The sequence below is a fragment of the Ciconia boyciana genome, chromosome 1 (genome assembly GCF_034638445.1).
Source record: "Ciconia boyciana chromosome 1, ASM3463844v1, whole genome shotgun sequence".
NCBI lineage: Eukaryota > Metazoa > Chordata > Aves > Ciconiiformes > Ciconiidae > Ciconia > Ciconia boyciana.
The window spans coordinates 92,587,937-92,609,145 of record NC_132934.1 but is presented as its reverse complement, the minus strand read 5'-3'; the positions used below and the strand labels follow the sequence as shown (position 1 = coordinate 92,609,145).

At 39.2% G+C, this 21,209-nt stretch overlaps 1 protein-coding gene across 14 annotated transcripts in view; it reads right to left on the bottom strand.

Moving 5' to 3' along the window:
* The window catches only part of ZBTB20 (zinc finger and BTB domain containing 20), a 470,118-nt gene that overhangs the window by 372,316 nt on the left and 76,593 nt on the right, over nucleotides 1-21,209 (bottom strand). For 9 of the 14 annotated variants that reach the window (XM_072882091.1, XM_072882038.1, XM_072882100.1 and 6 more), the window contains one exon: nucleotides 1,050-1,171. The exons of the other annotated variants lie outside the window; for them this stretch is intronic. The gene's annotated coding sequence lies outside the window, so the exon portion shown is untranslated. The remainder of the gene's footprint in view (nucleotides 1-1,049; nucleotides 1,172-21,209) is intronic. 14 annotated transcript variants of the gene reach the window in all.

Genomic DNA, 21,209 nt, shown 5'->3' with positions numbered 1-21,209 from the left:
TTTAGGTCTTAGATGAGCAGAAGGTATCCAGTCAGAGCATATGATGAATAAATCAATCCATGAAAATAAAATTTACCACATGGCTTCCACCTGTATATACTCAGTAAGCAAAAACCACACGCTAATACAAGGTACCTGTGTATGAATTCATAGCTATATGATTTAAAGAGATCAAATATTTATGAATACATTATTTACATGTCTGTTCAAGTATGTATATATAGCACAGCCAGTGTGAGTTTTAAGAAAAGATCACAGAAGTGTACATACATATACATAAAAAAAGTGCAGAAAAAAGGACCAGGAGTAGGGCAAGTCTTTTAGAAAATATTTTAATGGCTTTATAAAAAGCCCTCACCCAAAGTTTGAGGGGTTTTTGCAATCTTACATTTTTCTATTGCAAAATACACCTGCTTTCTTTTCTTTCTTTTTTTCCCCCCCTAAACTAAATATTTCTTCCATCTAATGACTCTCTTTATTAGACAGCATCTAATTTGCATACATTTACATACAATTTAACTGCTAGCTTGTGAGAACAAAGAAATGGCTCTGTATTGTACTGAAGGACAATACTCAGAAAAGGAAGGTATAAAAACCAGCTAGCTCGGTGGCTGTGTATTCTCTTTGTTTCAAAAATACCAGGATTTTTAAACACACCACTTAAAGGGTGAAAAAGATTATTTCATCAAACAATGAAAAAAGATACAGTGCAGCTCCCTTTTAACACATTCTCTCTCTGGCCTGGTTAATGGGATTTAAGGGTCCAAGATTTCTTTGCTTTCTTCTGTTTCCTTTATTAGAACTGATGGATTTAAATCTGTCACATATTTTACTTCATATTTTATTCCTATAACAATCTATGCTGAAGTTCAGCTCCAATGCTAATTCAATACTATCTTCCTTTCCTTGAAGTCAGCCTGGAATACAACTGAATGACCTCTGATGGGCATGAAGTACTCTGCCCTCAATGCCCAGAGCTAATGGATTTTAGAGAGAGTCTGCCATAATTTTACCTTGTGGCAACAAGTCTAGAGATAATGAAAGCTTACCATGTAGCTGACTGGGAATCAACAGGAAGGGAAGCAGGGCTGAGCTCCGCTTGTGAGAACAGGGAGGGACTGTGGTCAGAGTAAACGCAGGATGTAAAGGATGTGTCAAGCCCTCTAGTTCCCTAAAAGAAGAGAAGAAAAGGATCTTTAAGATCTCACACGGAGCAAAAACCTTTAGAAACAGTTGGCAAAAACTTCAATACAGGCCCTACCAAAAGCATGATACAGCAGCAAAGGGTTTTTCTCCACAGGCTTTGCCGTGGGAGTACCAATTGCAGAGGACAGCTGCAAAACTAATCCATGTGGACTTGACATAAAAACCTTGCAGGAAAAAAAAGGCATGATTTCAGGCTGCATGCTGCACATCCCCACGTCCCCTCAAATGTGCGAAACCCAGAGAAGCAGAACGGTCTGCCATTTGTTACTGCCTGCATAGCGTTGCTGCTAGCTGCACTTCCGAACTCTCCCCTTCCCAGCATCATACTCAATGACTTGTGCTCAGTGGGGCAGACCAAGTAATGCGTATTTTTGAAAAAGTAAAGTACCAACATTCGGTGGCTCAGGAATGGGGGAAAGAAGGCCCAATCACTCTGGCAGCATGTTATAAGGGCCTGTCCTACAGAAACATAACAAGCGAAACCTTTTCTAATGTAAGCAGACCTGTTGCAACCTAATGGAAGGGGACTACATATAGTAAGAATCATTAGGCCAAGGTAGCTTGTGTACAAAGCACGTGTAGTATTTAGGATCCAACAGTCATCTGCTCCATTCCGTTTGCCCCAGCCAGCCACGTGGTATGTGGTACCCTGGCTTCATATGATCAGCCGAAGGCCGAGGGTTAATTTGATGGGCATTCTCACACCAGCATATGTGACACAGTAGCACTAGGACAGAAGATACAGGACCGACATCACAAGCTGTACAGGGAAGAAAATTGTGCTGATACTGCCCTGACATGCCTCAGTGGCACTCAAAATACATTATAGATTATTTTCAGACACAAATTTTAAATTAAAGCTGGCTGAAATGTTAATGAAGTTTTGGCTCTTTTTCAAAGGGGAAAATTCCCTACTGCTTACAAAATTGTTTTCTTTTTTTTTCCCCGCCTGATTTGCTTCTAATGACATATAGCAACCAAACCTCATAAAAGAAATTAATCAAGCCTTCATATCATTTTCCCTCTTCAAGGATGGAAAGGTTGAGGTGTGTGATCTTCAGAGTTTCTGATGCGTACCAAAAAGCAGGTTTTAGAAAACAGTGGAGAAAGTAAATTCCAAAGCCAAAGTTCCTTTAACTATCACATTGTACGCTCACAGCTGTATCTTGCTGAAACCACTGGGTTATTATTTCCAGAACCTTAAAAGTGTGGCTGCAGTACGATGTAAGCTGATTTTGATTGGAGCTGCCACAATCCCACCCTTCCCTCACCTCTTTTCTCTCCTAGCCCCGTGTTGCTGAGCCCATCCTTGAGCCAGGACTGGATAACTGTCTGGTTCAGGGAGCTTTCAGCTGAATGAAAATTCCTTTTCCATGTGTTTTCAGCCAAATCAACCCCCAGTTGCAGCTCAACATCCAGGCACAAAACTTGGGGGTTAGAGCTAAGGAGGCAGCAGAACTGTACAAATGAAGGGACAGCAAGAGGGGCCTCCATGTTGATCACTTTAAACTGTTGCGGACCTACATCTTGAGATGTCTAGGGCTGCTTTGATATATGATGTGGAAGAAAGGCTCTCATCACATAAAAGGTAAAACTTGTGGGTTGAGATAAAGACAACTTAGTAGGACAGAAAAGAAAGTGAAAGTAATAATAATTATAAAAGAACATACAAAACAAGTGATGCACAATGCAATTGCTCACCACCCGCTGACCAATGCCCAGCCAGTTCCTGAGCAGCAGACCCCCAAGCAGCAGACCCCCAGCCAGCTTTTCCCCTAGTTGATATGCTGAGCATGACACCATATGGTATGGGATATCCCTTTGGTCAGTTGGGGTCAGCTGTCCCAGCTGTGTCCCCTCCCAGCTTCTTGTGCACCCCCAGCCTGCTCACTGGTGGGGTGGTGTGAGGAGCAGAAAAGGCCTTGACTCTGTGTAAGCACTGCTCAGCAATAATTAAAACACCCCTGTGTTATCAACATTATTCTCATCCTAAATCCAACACACAGCACTATACCGGCTACTAGAAAGAAAATTAACTCTATCCCAGCCGAAACCAGGACACATGGCTTTATAGGTAAAAAAGCCACAACCTCACATGCTAACCTAAAATAAACTGGCAGGCTATGTAGATCATACAGAACAGATGCAGTCTGCTTCTGATGAAAAATAGCTTGAGATAATGGTGCACTGCTACAATCTGCACCAGGGGCAATTTCCAAGTGGCAGGTTGAATTAGCCTCAAGTGACATGCATTACAGTAATGCTTCCCTGAGGCAATAAGGCAAGGTCCCACATTCAAAAGGAAAGAATTGAGCTTTCTCGCCAAAGGCAAACGATAAAGCACATGATTAAGAACCACTGTTACCAGGACATCCAGAAGCTCCTGAAAAAAAAATCTTTCAAGGACTTCAGAAAATACATTGGGAAATAAAGAGCAGGGATTTTCTTTTACATCTCTACAGTTACAGTACTAAGCATCTCTTCTGCTACTTTCCTGGAGCACAAGCATTAATTCCGTCCTGACTGGAAACTAAGCTTTCTAACCATCAGCATTTCTAAAGTCAGTCTGCCCAACAGTTGTACAGAAGGTTGTGGGATGTGTATCTGGATTTCAGCTGAATACAGAAGACACTGCAGTCCAAATCTCTTCCTTTGGCTTGCCTGCTCTGGGGGTAACAAAAATTGGAACATTTTAAACCCTACTTGAGAGAGATCCTATGGCAGTAAGGAATTACCCAACAGCATTATCTACGATTTCTTCAGGAGAAAGTGTCACTAAGGAACAGCATCACTAGCCAGTTAGCATCCACAGATGATTTATCATCTTTGGAAATTACAGTAACTGAGAGAACTAAAGGAATCAGTGTGGACACCTCATCTTCATCCATTTTCATCACCTCAACAACCAATACCAGCCTTTTCAGTATTGCAGTCAAAACTTTTATACCCAAATTACAACCAGACCTCAAGGGCAGAATACCAAATCAGACATAAGAATTGGTGGCTTTTTTTCCTTCAACAACAATGAAATAATGCTTTCATACATAGCATTACATACCAGCATATTTCATTCTGAAGCAACGGCATCCACACAATTACTTGTTTTCATTTCAGTCTTGCATACACTCTAAAGATGGCTACAGTTATTCTATCAACCATGGGCAGCTGCACAGGTTGTTACACAAATCTATACACGTTCAAGTTATGCGGCCCCTATACAATAGGCTTGGCTGGTTTCTGCAACAGGATACTCCCATTTTCCTTCAACTGCCATTATCAGTACAACCCACTTGTGCATATATTCTTGCTGTAGTATCACTGAATACTCTTCTCTGTAAAATAACTGTCCATTGGAAAACATGTATACATACGTACCTACACATTAACGTATATATACATACACATATAAAATACTCTGGCAAATACCTGTTACTAATATCTAATTATGACAGTATCATTGGCTCATCATCACAATTGTTTGATTAAATTAATTTTATTCTTTCCAGGTTACAACAGGTGCCTACATCAGTTTCGATGGTCTTTAACATGATGAGGAGAATCTAAGAATTTTAAATTATGCCAATATTTGAATACTTTCTATTCAAGTGCTCTTGATTGGTTTAAAAGTGTATTACCACGCCACCAGCCTCAAATTTTATCTTCACTTTAACAATTCTTCTTGGAGCTAAAAGTAGGTTAAGCAAATTGTTCATCATATTTTTGCCTTTCTTTTCTTTTGTTGTTATATACTCCATTGAAGCTGAGATATGAAAATGTAAAAGTTGGTGTAAGCAGAAGAACAATTCAGTGGAAAGTAGCTCCTCTTGCACTTGATTAAATTTTGGCATTTATGAAGTTCCGCTTTTTGTACATAGCTGTCTCATTACATTTTGTATTAGACATTATGGGTGGGATTATCCAAAGGAACAAGGGTGTGATTCTCTATCCACTCAAATCATGAAGTAGTTCAAGTTGAATCCACCAGCAGCACATTCAGACCAGCTTCAAATGCTTTTGAAAATCCTCCCCCTTTCCAGCCTGCTCAGAAAGTGGGCAGAAACAAATAAAATTCCACCACCTTGTGTCTGGGAAGCAACATCTACAAGTTGCAGCTTGTGCAGTTCTGTCAAGTTAAAGATGCTGAGAATTCCCTTTTAAATACAAACAATATTTCTGAAGCTAGTAAATTCTTTCAAATAGTCACTTTGATTTGGTAAATTATATTAAATACAGTTTGCCTCAGCAGCATTTTAAAGCATGACAGCTAGAGCACGAGTAGGTCATTTTACACGCAAAAGTAAAATCTACCCAGTTGTGTATACAGCCTAGATTATGTATGCAGCCCCACACTCCCTGAGATAACAAAATTACCCGGCTTGCACTCCAAGCCAGTCAGAAACTGTGTAGTTGCAGATAGCAAAGTCAAGCCCAAGCCAATCAGTCCTGCTAAGCAGCTGCTATCTCAGTTGCTTATTAGTTCACCAGTACACTGGCCACGACCAAAGGCTTCAGATGGGCTTACAGTATGCACAGAACAAATTGTCTCTGCTTTCAAAATACCAGAGGAGTGCAACCATGAATGAATACTATCAAAGGGTGGAGGTAGGAAAGAAATCGATTTTAAATTTTCTCAAAACATTATTTTTTCTAACACTGAAGAGAAAATCCTTAATCTTGAATACCGTATAATAACAGAAACATGCTGTTTGTTGGCAGAATGCTACGTTTCATTTTCAGCAGAAAAAAATTTGTATAATAATTTTTCCTGATTTAGATGGGTTTTAGGTCAACCTTAGCTACATACAAATGAATGTTTTGTTCAAATTACAGGGTAATTTTAATTAGGACACCCTGTTAGACATCCTGTTGTTCTATTTAATGGACCTTCTCAATTATGAGAGGAAACACCTCTCCATCCACCCGCGACTTAAAAGTTAAAATAAAAATTATGCTGAATAAATATACAAAGATAAAAATTATTTATTCAGCAGCAGATCTTTTTATTTCTGTTAATCTTTATTTGGCAACTTCTGTATCAAAAGGGCAGAGTTCAGAATTCCACAACCATTAAACACCTGTTTAAAAACCACTTGAAGCACTGGAACCAGCCAAATATGTCCCAATTAACCAGAAACATTGGCACTGCTGTCCCAAGTAAGAAACACCCATTGCCATTTGCTCTCATTAGGTTAAACAGGTTTCTTGGGACATAGCTGAATTCCTGATTATGTGCATTGCAAATGGATGGAGATCACCAGAACAATAAAATTCAATTCAGCATAGCCTTCTGTCCAGTTGTTGAGCACGGAATTTTGGGGAAAGCGAAAACCAAAGCTTCGGGAAGCAGCCAGGAGTTATGTGCACCACATGAGATACGTTACACTTCTTTCAAGAAATTGCCTGGCTGACCTAATGGAAAGAACTGGGTTGGGATTCCTTCTTGAAAATGCTCTGAGATTAAGAGCTGATTCCCTTTTTCTTAGCATCTCCTCCTCTCTACTTTGTATTAATTTGATTCCCTTACAGTTTTATTTGTTAGTTATAAGAACGATACAGTTTTATATTCACTTCAGTGTTAAACTGGTCACTGATTTCTTGATTTTGTACACCTATGAATTCAGTGATGGAATGAATAACCCAGAAAATAAAAGCTTTGTTCATAGATCAGACACAGTACTGCAAGCTTTCCAAATATTTTTGTCAACTTATTTAAAGGCTCTTCTAGAGAGACCAACTGCATGGCAAACAAGAATCTTGTCTCTATTACTCATTTAACCTTTTGGCCTCTGTCAAGGATGCGGACATGCTTGCCAATAAGCAGCAAGTCAAGTGGTCTTTTCCAAATACCCAACAATACATTTCAGGGTGGTGCCACTAGACAGAATCAGAGCAGAGTGGCAGTGATTAAAAAGTATGTCTGAAATGGTTCTAATATCCATGCTCAATCCTCTATAATCCCACTTCATTATCGATTTATTAACTTCCTTTGTTGTCCTTTCTGTCACCCTCCTGTGCTAGTCACTCATATATCGTAGTTTGGAAAGTGCTCTACTCCATGTGCACAAAAAGCTAGTGTACTTCACATACAATTGATCAGTTAACTGTATCCAAGTAAAAGATGTACAGAGTCTCTAAACTGATACCTTAAAATTAAATGTATAAAAAGGATCGTTCAGCACTATAAACACTACTTAATTCACAACTCATACAGCCAGGATGTTAGCAGACTAAAAAAAAAAAAAAAAACAAACTATTTTTCTCTTCACTTATGCCACATAGACTTCTTAGGAACATAAATCCTGTTGGTTTTCTACTACCTGTTGTACTTCATGTAGAATTCACAATTATTAAGTGCCTACATTTCTAAAGTAAACTTTAGTAGAAGAAAAAAGCATTCTAGGAATAAAAGATATCAGCTAGCAGTTGCTGCTGACTTAAAACTATATTTATTTTCAAGACAACCATAAGAGTGGCAGATGCTTTCTTGTTCTGGCTGGCTACAAATGGCACCAAGAAATCTTAAGATAGACACTTGCATACTTACTCTTTGCTTGTTCCCCACCACCACCAATAACAAGTATTTTTGCATACAAACAACACTTTCCGATTTGCTATTGCTCTTTATTTAGATATCCACGGGTGCTATATTCACTGTGGTCTCAAGAACAGTTTCCTTTCCATATTCCTACTGATCTAAACAAGAATGCTGGGTACCCAAAACATCTGAAAAAGAGAAATATTCCATATTTATTCTCCATTATTTAATTCATAACAAGCATTGCTGCTTATAGCAAAAACGCTTTACAACAATATCCCTAAAAACTGAGAGCCGCAGTCCTTAGCCATTTCTTAATTTAAGCCTTAGTAACTTCCCCTCTTAGAATTGGTGGCTGACATTTTATTCAGTAGATGATATCTGTAGCTGCAGCACTTCCAGACTACAAAGAGCTGCAAATGCTGTCATTACAAATGGATGTTTTTATTGGTAGACATTTTGAGAGACTAACCAGAAAGGAGTAGAAAAGCAGGAGCATGGGTGGAAAGAAAACAAAAACAAGCCCACAAACAAACAAAACACTACAAATCACAACAGGACAACAGAAAAATCAAGTGGTGACATCACCTTACTGGATTAGTAAAAACAATTCCAGCTTGATTGGAATTCCAGTTTTCATCTTCCTTTGTATTTCCATTAGACAACTATAAACACATTTAGCTGCATCACTTTCACATACACCCTGATAAACTACTTTGTATTACCTGTATCTAAGCACACTTAATGCAACTTAAATGTAAAAACAGTAGTCTTCTGTACTGTAAAAACAAATAAAGAGAAGCATCTGCTCTACACTGCACTCCTTGAAAAAGCAGAAACAATTCATTCTATACATTTCAACTGGCATTTCACTTCCACTGGATAGAAAGTGTATTTTGGACCCTAGAGAAGTTGCCTTCAACAACGCCCTTCAAATGCCTGAGCTCAACAAAATGCAGAGAGCTGCAGAGTGGCACACTGGCTGGAGAAGTGACAGAATATTCCACGGGAGGAGAGACTTTGCTTATGTCATAAATATCTACAGGCAAATCACATAATCTTTTTATATGCAATATAAATAAGAGATATAGGTTAAAAGGAGAGAAAGAAACAGCTTCAGAATCGCCTGGAACACTTTGTGGAACTGACTTTTAATTGCCTACAACAGCAGTTTTTAGGGTTTTACAGGAGGCAAGTAAGTCCCTGTACATCAGCTGAGGATAAGGCCCTCTTGGCCCTAGGAATGTGTGGTAACACCCAACAAATGACAGGAAAGAGGGGAAAAGAAAAAAGAAAAAAAAAAAGAAAAGAGCCACTGGAATAGACTAATAGAGGAATTTCTACAATACAGAAGCTTACCCAAATATTTAAAGCCAAAGGAAAAAAAAAAAAAGAGAGAGAGAGAGATAATAATTACTCTTGCATCAGGAAATACCCTCTTCCTCACTATCAGGATCCCATAGTGGAGTGGCATCTTTCAAGATAAAGTTGAAAACTGTGGTCCATGAAACAGAAACTGAAGTAGCAAAAGAAAAGAGCAAGAAGGGAGGTGTGGGGTGAACACTGAAGATGAAAACAGCTGGAATTAAGAATCTAGATACAGCCTTTGCATCTGGGGCAGGGAGGGACAAAAAAGGGAGGCACATAAACTTTATGCACAAAGTAAGGGGAAGTCAGTGGAGGGATATACTAAAAAAAAAAGTTTCAGTATGCCACCTTGCAATATCACATTGAAAAAACCACACCACTGTGTGTTGTTACTGTATTTGGCCAAGTGCACCATTGTGTTTAACTTGAACTTTGATTACGATAAATCACATGATACAGGGAGGCAACCAAGTGACTCTCAGTCCCTTCTTAAATCTTAGCCTATTAAAACTTGGACTGTGGTAGCAATACAGTAACCAAAATCTATGTACATGACACCAGAGGAAGGAATCAGAAGTATGGAACAGAACATCCCAGGATTGCTTGGTCATTTGTTAGACATGAAGAGTAACTTTGCCATGCCAGCAGTTAGACTGTTAGAGCAGTAGATAAATTTGGTGCACACACCAGCTACAGCAAACCATGAGCTGCCCAATTTTCCAAGGAGGGCACAGATGCTCTGCACACCTGAGCACGATTAAGTCTTACTGCTTATGAAGAAGAGAGTCAGTATTGGCAGTGTGCTGGCTTAAAGGGGAGGGAGGCAGTTGGAGGAGAAGCATAAGCCTGTTTCTGCTCACTACCGACAACATTATTGCAGGCACCAGTAATGAGGTGGCTAGGCTAGAAGGGGAAAGGGATATAGGATCTGGAGTGCTTTATCAGCTCCAAGACCAATGCTGGTTTTGGCACTATTTTCACTCTAGTGAGTTACAAACAAAAAAAACCAACCAAGCAGGTGCTAGCAATCTGAGAGACCACATGCCAGCTACAGCTGCTTCAAACTGATTCAATTACATCTGCCTGAATAGTCCCAGGACATTGAATCCACTGAAGGGAACCACAGGTCAAAGGGAGACCCAGTACTTTGGGATTTTAACACTCCATTAAATTAAGGTGGAAGTCCCCCAGCTGAAACTGGGGGAGGATATTCAGGCAGGATCTGAAGCACATGATCACACACTCAGCCTAGGATAAGATGGAAGCTGGGAGACAGCATATGCATGACACTGGGATACACAGCAAAAGCCCTTTGGAAATAAACGCCTCAAAAATTTCCTGAAGCAGCCTGACAGCACTGCCTTGTTTCCCAATACACTGGGTGCAGTACATTTGCTTGAACATGCTCTTGGGATTGGGACTTCACTCCAAACCTTGTTTGTACAAAAAGGGGCCAGGCAGCTGGGAAATTCTGGAGTGTAGTGTGTCCTCATTAGCTCCCATCTGCCATCAGAACTCAGCTCATGGCAAGTTTGGCTAAGTCCTGGTGTTCTCAGGTCCAAATCTGGGTCAGTTTTAATTACACTATACAGAATTCAGTGTGCAGTTTTTAAATCCTTATTATACAGCACAGAAGAACGGGCAGCTCTCCAACTAATCAATTTTTTAAAAGTACATATATAAAAATTTTAAACCAGGCTAGACAGACAGTGGGTGGAAGAGAAAAAAAAAAGTATAAGCGAGTACAGGGGTTAGTTAAGAGAACTGTTAGCAAAAGTGGGTCACCAGCAAGTTCTGCTTTAAAACTTCAAAGGAAGGGGAAAAAGAAAAAAAAACTCTTCATTTTTTAAGACAGTGAAACTGATGTGCAAGTTGTATACAATTCATACTGCTCTTAGCATCAGCATGGGTTACACACAACAATACTGCAGCCAGACTGCTATGAAGGGAAAGATAGGTTGTCTTGTGGTTACAGGACCACAGCAGGCACTGACTGACCTATTCCCATATCTTTTAACAGTCTTATTGCCTGGCTTGGGAAAGTCTTTCTCCCTACAAACAAAAATGAAGATTGTAGCCTTTACCCCACAAGTATAGAGAAGGTGTGGTTAGAAGTACAGTTCGATGGGATTCTTGAAGGTGATAGTGAGCTGCAGGATATTAGCCTAAATCCTTGCCCAATTAATGTTTTTGGACTACTGTAACCTGCTTTTTCTATAGCAGTTCATAGAAAAACTTCTGTTTTTCTATGCCCTCAAATAGCCATCAACCAGGTCAGGACTTCAAGAGAGTTTTGCTTGCCAGGTTGCTGGCAAACAAAACACTAGGAAGCACAGAGAACTGCATGTTTTTCACTGAACAGACACTTGGGATAGCATAGCACACCAAATCTTATCTATGTAAATTGGGCTAAAATCTGCTCTCAAAGTCAACAACCAGAATCTGCCCTGTTTTAGAATCTTTGTCAGATGCAAGGGAACAAGTGGAATTCTTCGGTGACAGCTACCGACATAAAGGTAGCTCAGAAATGGAGAAGGATGATCAAGGAGCAGTGTAAATAGTGATGAAGTGATAGATGCTCGTTAGAAGAGCATAATATTCTGCCATCCCCTACACAAAAACTACACCTTCAAAGATTTCCAAGTTTGCTTTAACCATTTCCATGAAAAATTCCCGTTAAAAAAAGATTTCCCTTTGTGCATCTTGTTAGTATTATCATAGCTTTCATTTTAGAGCTACCGCATAGCAGAAACATGACACAATCCTGCACTCTCCCTTCACTTAGTAGCTAATCCATGCATCTCCAGCTGCTGATAGGTGAACCTAGTACCATCCTGATACAGTAAGAAATACACGACTGACTATTTCAGGATCAACAAAAGCTACAAGGCTAGAGTAACCAGACAATGTTTTTTCTTAGAAAGAAAGCTTTTATTTAATGTAACTACCCTCCCTCACACACCACCTCTAAAACATGAGAATCCATACATCAAACATATGTTACACAACAATCCAAGCAGAAATCAAAGAAGTAAAACCTACCACAAGGGCATTACAACCTTAGGTACCACCAACTTCTCCATTATGGTACTAGTTCTCAAATGTCAGAGGGCTTTTTGCCTATACCACCTGACTGGTCTCAAGCTCTAACTATCCCCACCTGGGCCCACTGGTGTTAATTAGGACAATCAGCCTCACCCTCTCCAGGATAACTGTCAATTTAGTTGACACCAAAAAGAATTTGGATTAAAAAAAAGGCAAGCAGAAACCACAAGCAGACTGGGCAAGGTAATCTCCAATTATTGAAGAAGAAAATTATCCCATGCAAATCTGTTTTCTGTGGGTCTGGTTTCTTAGCAGAACTTCTCACTGTGAAGTTTCTGCACAGGAGAATAATGTGCAGAGAACAATAACCACAAATGCTAGTAAATTTAGCCCAGACATTATCATCATATCATTCTTGTAGCAGACTTTCAGTGCCCAGATGTGTCTTTGGACTATGCTCTCTTTTAAAGCACTGTTAGAGCAGTTAGGCATGTTTGATGGACTTTTGAAGACATGACCCACCAGTGACTAGGCAGAACAGACAACCTGTAACTTAGACACAATGAAGAGTGGAGTAATAATGCTATCTAGTGCTGCACATGCTCTGGAACACTGACAAGAAAGTTCAATGGTGAATGACTGTGCAGCTCAGAAGGAAAGTTCAGCTTCTAGTTGCTTGTTTTAGTTTTATATCATCTATCAATGCAGCTTTATTAAATAATTTTACATACCTTTCTTCGTCCCCTCTGCTTTTTCCTCTTCCTCCATTTGACATGTATTATAAGAAACCATTCCAAAAGGTAAAAGTCAAAGATAGCACTTGGATACAATGCTAGCCAAGGTGGACTTTTACTAGGCTCCAAGTAATCTTAAGGACCACAAGTATGACAACAGGTGTCACTCACTACCTGCTGCAATGGTAGAACTATAGAGTAGAAGGAACGCTAGCCTCTGAAGTGTCTTTACATTCCACTGTCTAGACATGTAGAAGCTGCAGTGTAGAAAACAAGCCCCCCACCCCCTCCAAAAAAAATAAAAGATGTGAGACTCCAGGATGAAAGGACAGGCTCTGTCCATGCTCATGTCCCTAGAGACAGACTACTTTCCTTTCCTCCCTCTAAAATGGTGTTCGGATATGACCCAAGTTAAAGTCACTAAAACTCTTCAGGTTCTTCAGCTGATAACACAGCCGCTTCAGAGTTGTCTATTATTTGATAGTCAAACTAATGTCAGATGATGAATTCAGAAGGCCCTCCATGGTAAGATGGAGTATAATCCAAGTTTAAGACAGAAAAGGAAGTGACAACAGATAAACACAGGAAACAATGAAAAGAAAGTTTACAATATACTGCTTTTATATAACAATATGAGATACAAACACCAACTATTCCCATTTTCTAGATAAGGAAACAAAAAGCCCGGGTCTAGACCACAAAATAAGTCAAGGGACTCATGCTGAATATACAAGATTATGTCATACTCTGGTTTCTACTCATTTTATCACATTTACCCTCAGTACCTGACAACTAGTGCTTTCTTTTATTCAGCTTAAGAAGTCAACAATAGATAAGCACCGGAGCATGTATCTGGAGCACGGTTCAGCTGAAAATCTACCATGTCCACATCACGTCCCATTGCAGACCACACAGACAGTTGCACAGGCTCAAGAGCATGTCCCTGACACTAGCCAGGGCAGTTACTTGCTGAATCTGTGGGCAGGGCAAATCAGGAGTCTTGCTGCCCTCCATTAAACCTTTCCAGCTGCTGGCAACCACTGGCTAGGGATTTCCTGAGCAAGTGACTATATATATTCATATCTTTGTGTTAAACAGCCATTGATGGACTTTTCTCTCATGAGCCTGTCTAATTTGCTTAGTAGGCAGATTTCCTTCTGCTTTTTCTTCATCTTGGGTTAATGACTTCTACTGTCAATATTTGCACTGTGTGTCTAAAGAAGATTTTCTGGAGCTGCAGAAAAGGGATCTCTGATACAAATACAAGGAAGTGATTGGATCACTCTTCCTGGGCTAAACCAGTGTAGAGTGTGAACAGATCTTAAGACAATGGCAGTGCTGTTCCTGTCTCATGAAGAAAATTTCAACAGATCATAACAATGTTGTAGCTTTGCAGTTTGTTTAAATAGATTTATAACACACTAACTCCCTTTTAGAAGAGCCAAAAAGTGCTTAATCTGAGCCAAGAGGCACAAACTGAGTAGATATGAAGGTGAAATGGTCTGAATTTGCCAGTCAGACTCGCAGTGTGACTGCATCTGCTGCTTGGATGCTGCCTAAATAGGCCAAGATCAAGGTTGCAAAGATTGATTTGATTCTGATCCCTCAAAGTAAACAACAAGACTCAGAAATCAAACCTCATAATAAAATTTAAAATTATCCCATGAAGTCATCTTATATTTCCACAATGCAATGCACATATCGTGTGCATGTGTGTCCATGCACATATACACACATTCACGCTCAAATCCATGTTATCCCCTGCATTTGTATGTTGCACCATTGCAAATATACTCTGAAAGAATATAATTGCTAAAGGAAAATAGCACCCATTGGTACAGAGAACCTATGCTACTGTTCCCCTTTTCTAATCAGAAAACACTGATTCACATCTACTTGCCTCACCTCCCTGCCCCTTTACCAATGAGGAACTCACCTTACATCTCTATAATGCTTTCCTTGGCCAAGTCTGCAACCCCAGGCAACCCAGCCTCGATTGTAGGCAGCAAAGGCAGAGAGCTCAGCTCAGAGTTTGCCATGCTCAGTGCATGTCACACAGCACAAGCAACCTGCTAACGAGCTGCTATGTGCTCTCTCAAAGTCACAGCTGCCAGCAACAATTGAGCAAGTGCAGCCTAGCTTTTCAGGATTCCTGCCTGTTGCCCAGGAACCACACAAAGCACTGGAGATTTTAAACAGGTGCAAACAGTGCTTTTCTCCCATTGCCTTATCCTCCAGCACATCAGAATGCACAGCCTCTGCAATAGCAATGCAAGAAGAACCAGAAAGCCAGCAAATGAACTTTTAAAATGCGATCAGAGTTCCTAGTGATAAAGCACTTTTATGACATGAGAAAAACGGCTTGTACGTAGCACTATAAGCAGACGCAGACAGGCTTGGTCAGGCTTGCCTTTGTGAAGACCCGCTTTTTCAGAAATATGCAATTGTATTATAATTCTGGGTTACATGTTTTTCTAAATTTGTCAGTATTTCTCACCTGCAAAATATTTAGTTAATGTAAGAGGTAATCTTTCAGAACACGCAATGATTCAGAATGCATAATGAGCACCAAATATAAATGAAAAGGGTGCATTTTAAAGCTTACTTTAAAAATAATTCTATAGCTGTATAGGGATTTTTAATGCTTAAAACCATCTGTCAAATAAGTGTATTTACGGGCGTAATATAAATCACACAATTATCTAATTCTGTGTATGTACAGAAATTATATATGTACCATGTGTTTACAGCCCACTGCTTAACATTCTAATCTTGTACATACACAGCTCAGTGCATAGGTTGTACCGTAGGTAGAAAGAAAACGTATTTCCTGTACTGAAAATCTGTGAGGCAATTTTTAACAGGCTCGTTAGAAAAGACACAGTTTAATGGTGGACTTGGCAGTGCTAGGTTAACAGTTGGACTTGATGATCTTAAAGGTCTTTTCCAACCTAAACGATTCTATGATTCTATGATTCTAACTTCAGAATGGTTTGTTTTGTCAATATTGCCTATACTGTGTTAAGGTCATCAGTACAAGTTTGTTATTAGCCACATTCCCACATTGGTAATCAGGCAAATTCCTGTTAATTTCAGGCAGAATCTTGCCTGAATTGGAAGGGAGTGGGAACTGGTTAAGGTCATTAACCAGATGGCCATTAAGATCTGCCGCTCTGATGTTATGATCAACTACTCATCTGGTGTCTACTTGCTACTTACAAGCCTACTTACAAGAGCAGGCACAGGTCAAGCCTTGAGCAAGGTTCTTTCACTGTTCATTCAGAAATGTTACAATGCTGACATGCATGCTAAGGGCTTCTGTCTAAAATGAAACTGCTCAGATACATTTTACCTTCCCTTTGGGATTCAGCTTTCCGTTTGGATGGGAGGCTGAAAAGGCTAAAGGGTTGTCTTGTACAGACGCCAACAAAAACAAAGGTAAACTTAGAATTTTCATTAACTGTAAATTACAAGAGCAAACAGAAATAAGGATTGATGTGAGCAACAGGGAATGCTAAAGCTTCACCAAATGTAATGTGTAATGCCTCAACCCAAACATATTTTGGGATGGCTGCCAAGAAGATGGGTATAAATGTGGGAGGCTTAGTAGAGTACAGTTTGAGCTAAAATGTGTAAAGTTTTCACTTGTGCTAAGGAAACATTCATAGCTAGGTAAAAACAAGGCCTTATGAAAAATCCAATTTTGCATCTAATCTAAATTTCCCTGGGCAAAGCAACTGCTCTCTTCCAAAACTGATCCTCGAGATAGTTGGTGGTAATTATTGTGGATAGCATTGCCATGGGTTAGCCACTAGTTGAATATTGTAAAGTCTAGAGGTGTTGTATCCAGCATTAAGTGGTTTGATGTTCTCATCTAAACCTGAATCAGTTAGTCATTATAATGCTTTTGTCATTTGGCGGTTCAATGATACCTGTACAACTACGAGGCAGAAATGTCGTCTCTGTCTAACAAGCTTTCACATGCTATCTAACCTTCCACTGTTATCCGTTAGATCTTTTGACCCAGAACCTCATTGTAACGAAGGATGCAGCATCCCACACCATCAGAGCTTCTCCAATGAAGAATAATTAGCTTCCTGTATGTTGTTGGGGCTGTAGTGGAAAGGGCATTAAATAACCCAAATAATCTCTCTTCGCTGCTAAAAATCCCTCAGCAGAAAAAGGCCAACATGATTGAGTTTTGGTTTATCTACTGTCAGAACTGTGCCTCAACAGTAAGAGTATGAGGTGCTCAACTAGAGACTAGTTCATGAACTAGGACTTAAGTATACATTCCATCAGATAAACAATGGACAATTCTAGTAAAAACAAGAGGCTGGAGAGTAAAAGGCTATAAATTCTATAGAAATGTTCAACACAGGCTCATTTCTCAGCTTTTTTTAAGCTACTTTCTTCTTGAGTTGATAGACCAATTCTTTCAGAAAAAATGTCAACGGCAGTAAAGCTTCTTACCTATTTTTTCTGTATAGACTTCAGAAAGCATACACAGTAATGAAGCTCCAAGAAGCCATTTTATTGGCTACCACTTCAGCTTTATTTGTGTGATTGGTTCCAAGATCTTGAGACAGTAACAAAAGTTACTTCATGTTTCTCTATGTTAAGTGCAGGGTACATCCTCCCCTCTCTTTGCCTGAGATGATAAAGCATCTGCAGCTGACAGATACAGACAAGCTTTTGATTCCCCTTAATGCATCTCCAGTTCTACAGATATGGAAGTATGACGTGCCTACTGACAACACAGTACAGGAATCATACTGACAATACCCAACGCATCCCATTACTTGTCAAATAAACATGACCCCCTGGTAAAGAGATGGTGACAACAGAAACTTATCCCACCCAAAAGAGAACTAAAATCTCAAAAGATACTGCCTATTCATTCCATTCTTCAACATGTAGCCTATTCAGCTAGGAAGACCAAAGGTGACAAGTAACCCTAGCAATATATACACATAATGCTACTTGTCACCAGAAGTAATAATACGGCCTCCATTGGTAGGAAAGACTGTGTCTTTCCTTTTGCTGGAAAATGTCTCCCTTAAGGCTAACAGTGGCATGAGAATGGTGGTAACATTTAGGAAGGACTCTAAGGTAATGCAACTCTGATTTCTCTCCACAGTTGCCAGTGACTAAGTGGCAGGCAAAGACATTTCTAAGGTTGTCCAAGAACAGAAAGTACACAGTGTGCAATGGATTTTAATGACAACACTGATTCAAAAGACCTTTAAACTCTAAGTAAGGATCCTAGACATAGTGGAACAGGCCAGGACTCACTATTTTGGCAACAGTCCTCTGAAGTGAAGTTACCCTCTCTGTAAATTGAAACTTTCCTTCAAATTACATCAAGGCTGTGCACCCCAGCAAAGCTTAGAGGAGTCTGAAAGAAGAATGTATCCTTTTCTGCAGTGGCTTCTGTAAAATAAGAAACTGGATTAACCATAGTCTTCACTGGTGCCAGCCAGTCCACAAAGTGTACCATCAGCGCTCCGCTGTAAGGTAAAAGCTATTGTAATTTTAAAAGAATATCAATTAAACATCCTGCCCCAGAAGTGCTATAACCTGACTTCAGATTTCTTATAAACTATGTCTTCTTGCACTCCTAAATAATACCAGAATAAAAAGCATCAGATTACTTTCTAGGAGATATTTACAAAACTCCGGGATATTCCAAGCAGATATAAGCAATTATTATTATTCTGAATAGCACTACAAGCTGCCCTCCATCCACAGCACCATGCAGGCTGTCATTTTTGTAGTTAGGATGCATTTTGCAGCAAGACATAACTGTTCTTTCAAGTGCACTGTACTGCTAGTTGTTGTCACAATTATTTATAACTAGGGACATCCATCTCCTACTAACCTTCTGTTCTGGTCCAATATAAAGGAAACAGTATTTGGAGGGTTGAAGTACATTTATAAGAATTTCAACTCAATATTTCTTAGCCAGATTCTGCCCTCTGTTTTTGACTGCAATCCCAGGCAAGTCAAAGATGGTATTCAGTCTTCCTCTCTATTGCGTGGTGTGTGTGTATAAAAACTTAATTTTTATAAAAGGTCAGGATGGCAAATTAAGATGTTCAGCTAAAGAAGTGCTTTTTCAAGAAACTTGTAAACATGAGACCACTAGTTGGGTTTCTTCTTTAAACTGTTATCATAAAAGTACTGTAGCATTCTTTAACACAGAGAAGCAGTGCAATAGTGCATGAAAAACTCAATGCCAAGAAATAATCTATCTCTAGCTTAGCAGTGAATTATCCTCCAACCTTGAGAAAGTTACTTAACTGTTCTGTGTTTCAGTTTCCCCATCTATCAAATGGGGATAATGATACTTTGTAAAACCACTCTAAGGTTCTTTAAAAAATATATTATCATTTGGAAACCTGTAAAGTGCACTGGAATTTCTAAAAAACCACCAAGAATATAGGAATAAGTATTGCTTTAAATGTTTGTTGCAATATTTTAATACAAGTCATACCTTTCTTATAAGTACTTTACAATAGTCTCAAGTGTTTATATGTACTATCTAAGTGAATCAGCTACAATTATCATACCTCTAGCATATCAGACTTGAAGATACTACATGCTTTAAGTTTAAACTTGCAGCTGTTGGTTGAAACATTAATCTTTTCATGGACCTCAGTAAGAGATGGACTGGGTCCTGTTTTTTTTCCTAAGACAGGCGATGGTCCTCCAGCTGAGGTATCACTGCATTCTTTGAAACATACAAGAATTAGGAAACTAAAAAGAAAAAGAGATGAACATTGTGTCCTGCCTCCCCGACATTCTTTTCAGCACCTACATGATACAGATGCCACAGAAGACTCAGCCTTACTTTGAAGTGCAGGAAAATATATCATGGTAAGAGACTGAGTGTCATTCAAAGCATCCTTTGAAACTTCTTAAAAACTGCAGCTGAGCTTTGTATCTGGAGATGTTTTAATTATTAGTTTATTTTTCTGTACTTTTAGAGCACTGAAGAGCAAATTCATTACATGTTTAAAACAACATACTTTGCAGGTTTTAGATATTCAGATACTTCTACTTCTGAAAGTTTATCCTGCTTAAATATGTACTTGTAGGGTGCAATCCAAAAGTGGCTGGACATATATATTGTAGGTCAAGTTCCAAGTCATCAATCAGCTAGTTACATTTTTTAAAGCAGTTATTTTAGTGCAGAAGAGAGCTGTTTCCTCAACTTCATATTACAAGAATGGATCACAGAGTTTCTCAAATAATCAACGCTACAGATGGGACCAAGCGTGGAAACCGCCAGGCCCAAAAGATTATTTTCTCTGGACATTATTAACAATCAAAAACAAGATATCAGAACTGGGGATGGCTCGCAAGTTTAGAGACAGCACTTGTTATAAACCAAATGCTACAATAGTAACATTACTGAGGGAAAAAAAAGTTGGGGAGATTCTACAGCCATTTCATCTTTAATAAGTATTTCATTCACTAACTTTGTAATACAGAGAACAGAATTTCTATCCATCAAGTTATTCAATCATATTTATAGCAGATAAAAACTTACAAGCATTAAGTTAGCTACAGTCACCTTATCGCAAAGTAAAAAATTATCTACATATTTGAATACAAAGGCAGCAAACTGGATTTTCTTATTCTTATCAAGATTAAAATAATACTTGAATGCAAATAGGACAGCTAGATAAGAGTTACAACAGCAACGTGTGAAATTCCCCCCATTTTTAGGTATGATTAAGAAAGCAACACTAGAAATATAAGCAAAAGGGAAAAAATAAGGTCATCCAAATTAAAATTATGTTAAAAAAAACATGTATGGCCCTGAATCTGTGGTAGCCCTGTGAGGAGAGATCGCCAGCTAGAAGAAGGGGAGTGAGGTGGGATGCCCTCAGATGTTTAAGAGCACAGAGTGTGGAAGAGAGTGCAAGAGCAGGAACGTGCCTGCGCAGGTCGTGTTAAAGCTTCAAATGTCTCCATCTCAAGTGAATGTGCAGAGAAGACAACCACTTCAAGTAGAACTTTTTACTGATTAAGTCACTACCATAAATCTCAATATGTTCCCTGCCATATTGGCAGCCTGTCCCTTTTTTCCTTTTAACTGTGGGCCAGATCCTCAGCTGGTATAAGTTGGCATCACATTTTGTTGCCTTCAGTGGAGCTAAGCCAATTGATGCCATCTGAGCATCTGATATTATATTTCTGTAGCAGTTAAAAAATGATACAGTGGCATTAATTACTACATAGCCATGTGTCATAACCTCATGGCAGGGGTGGAAAGACTTCTCATTTATAGTCACTAGTCAACATACAAAGTG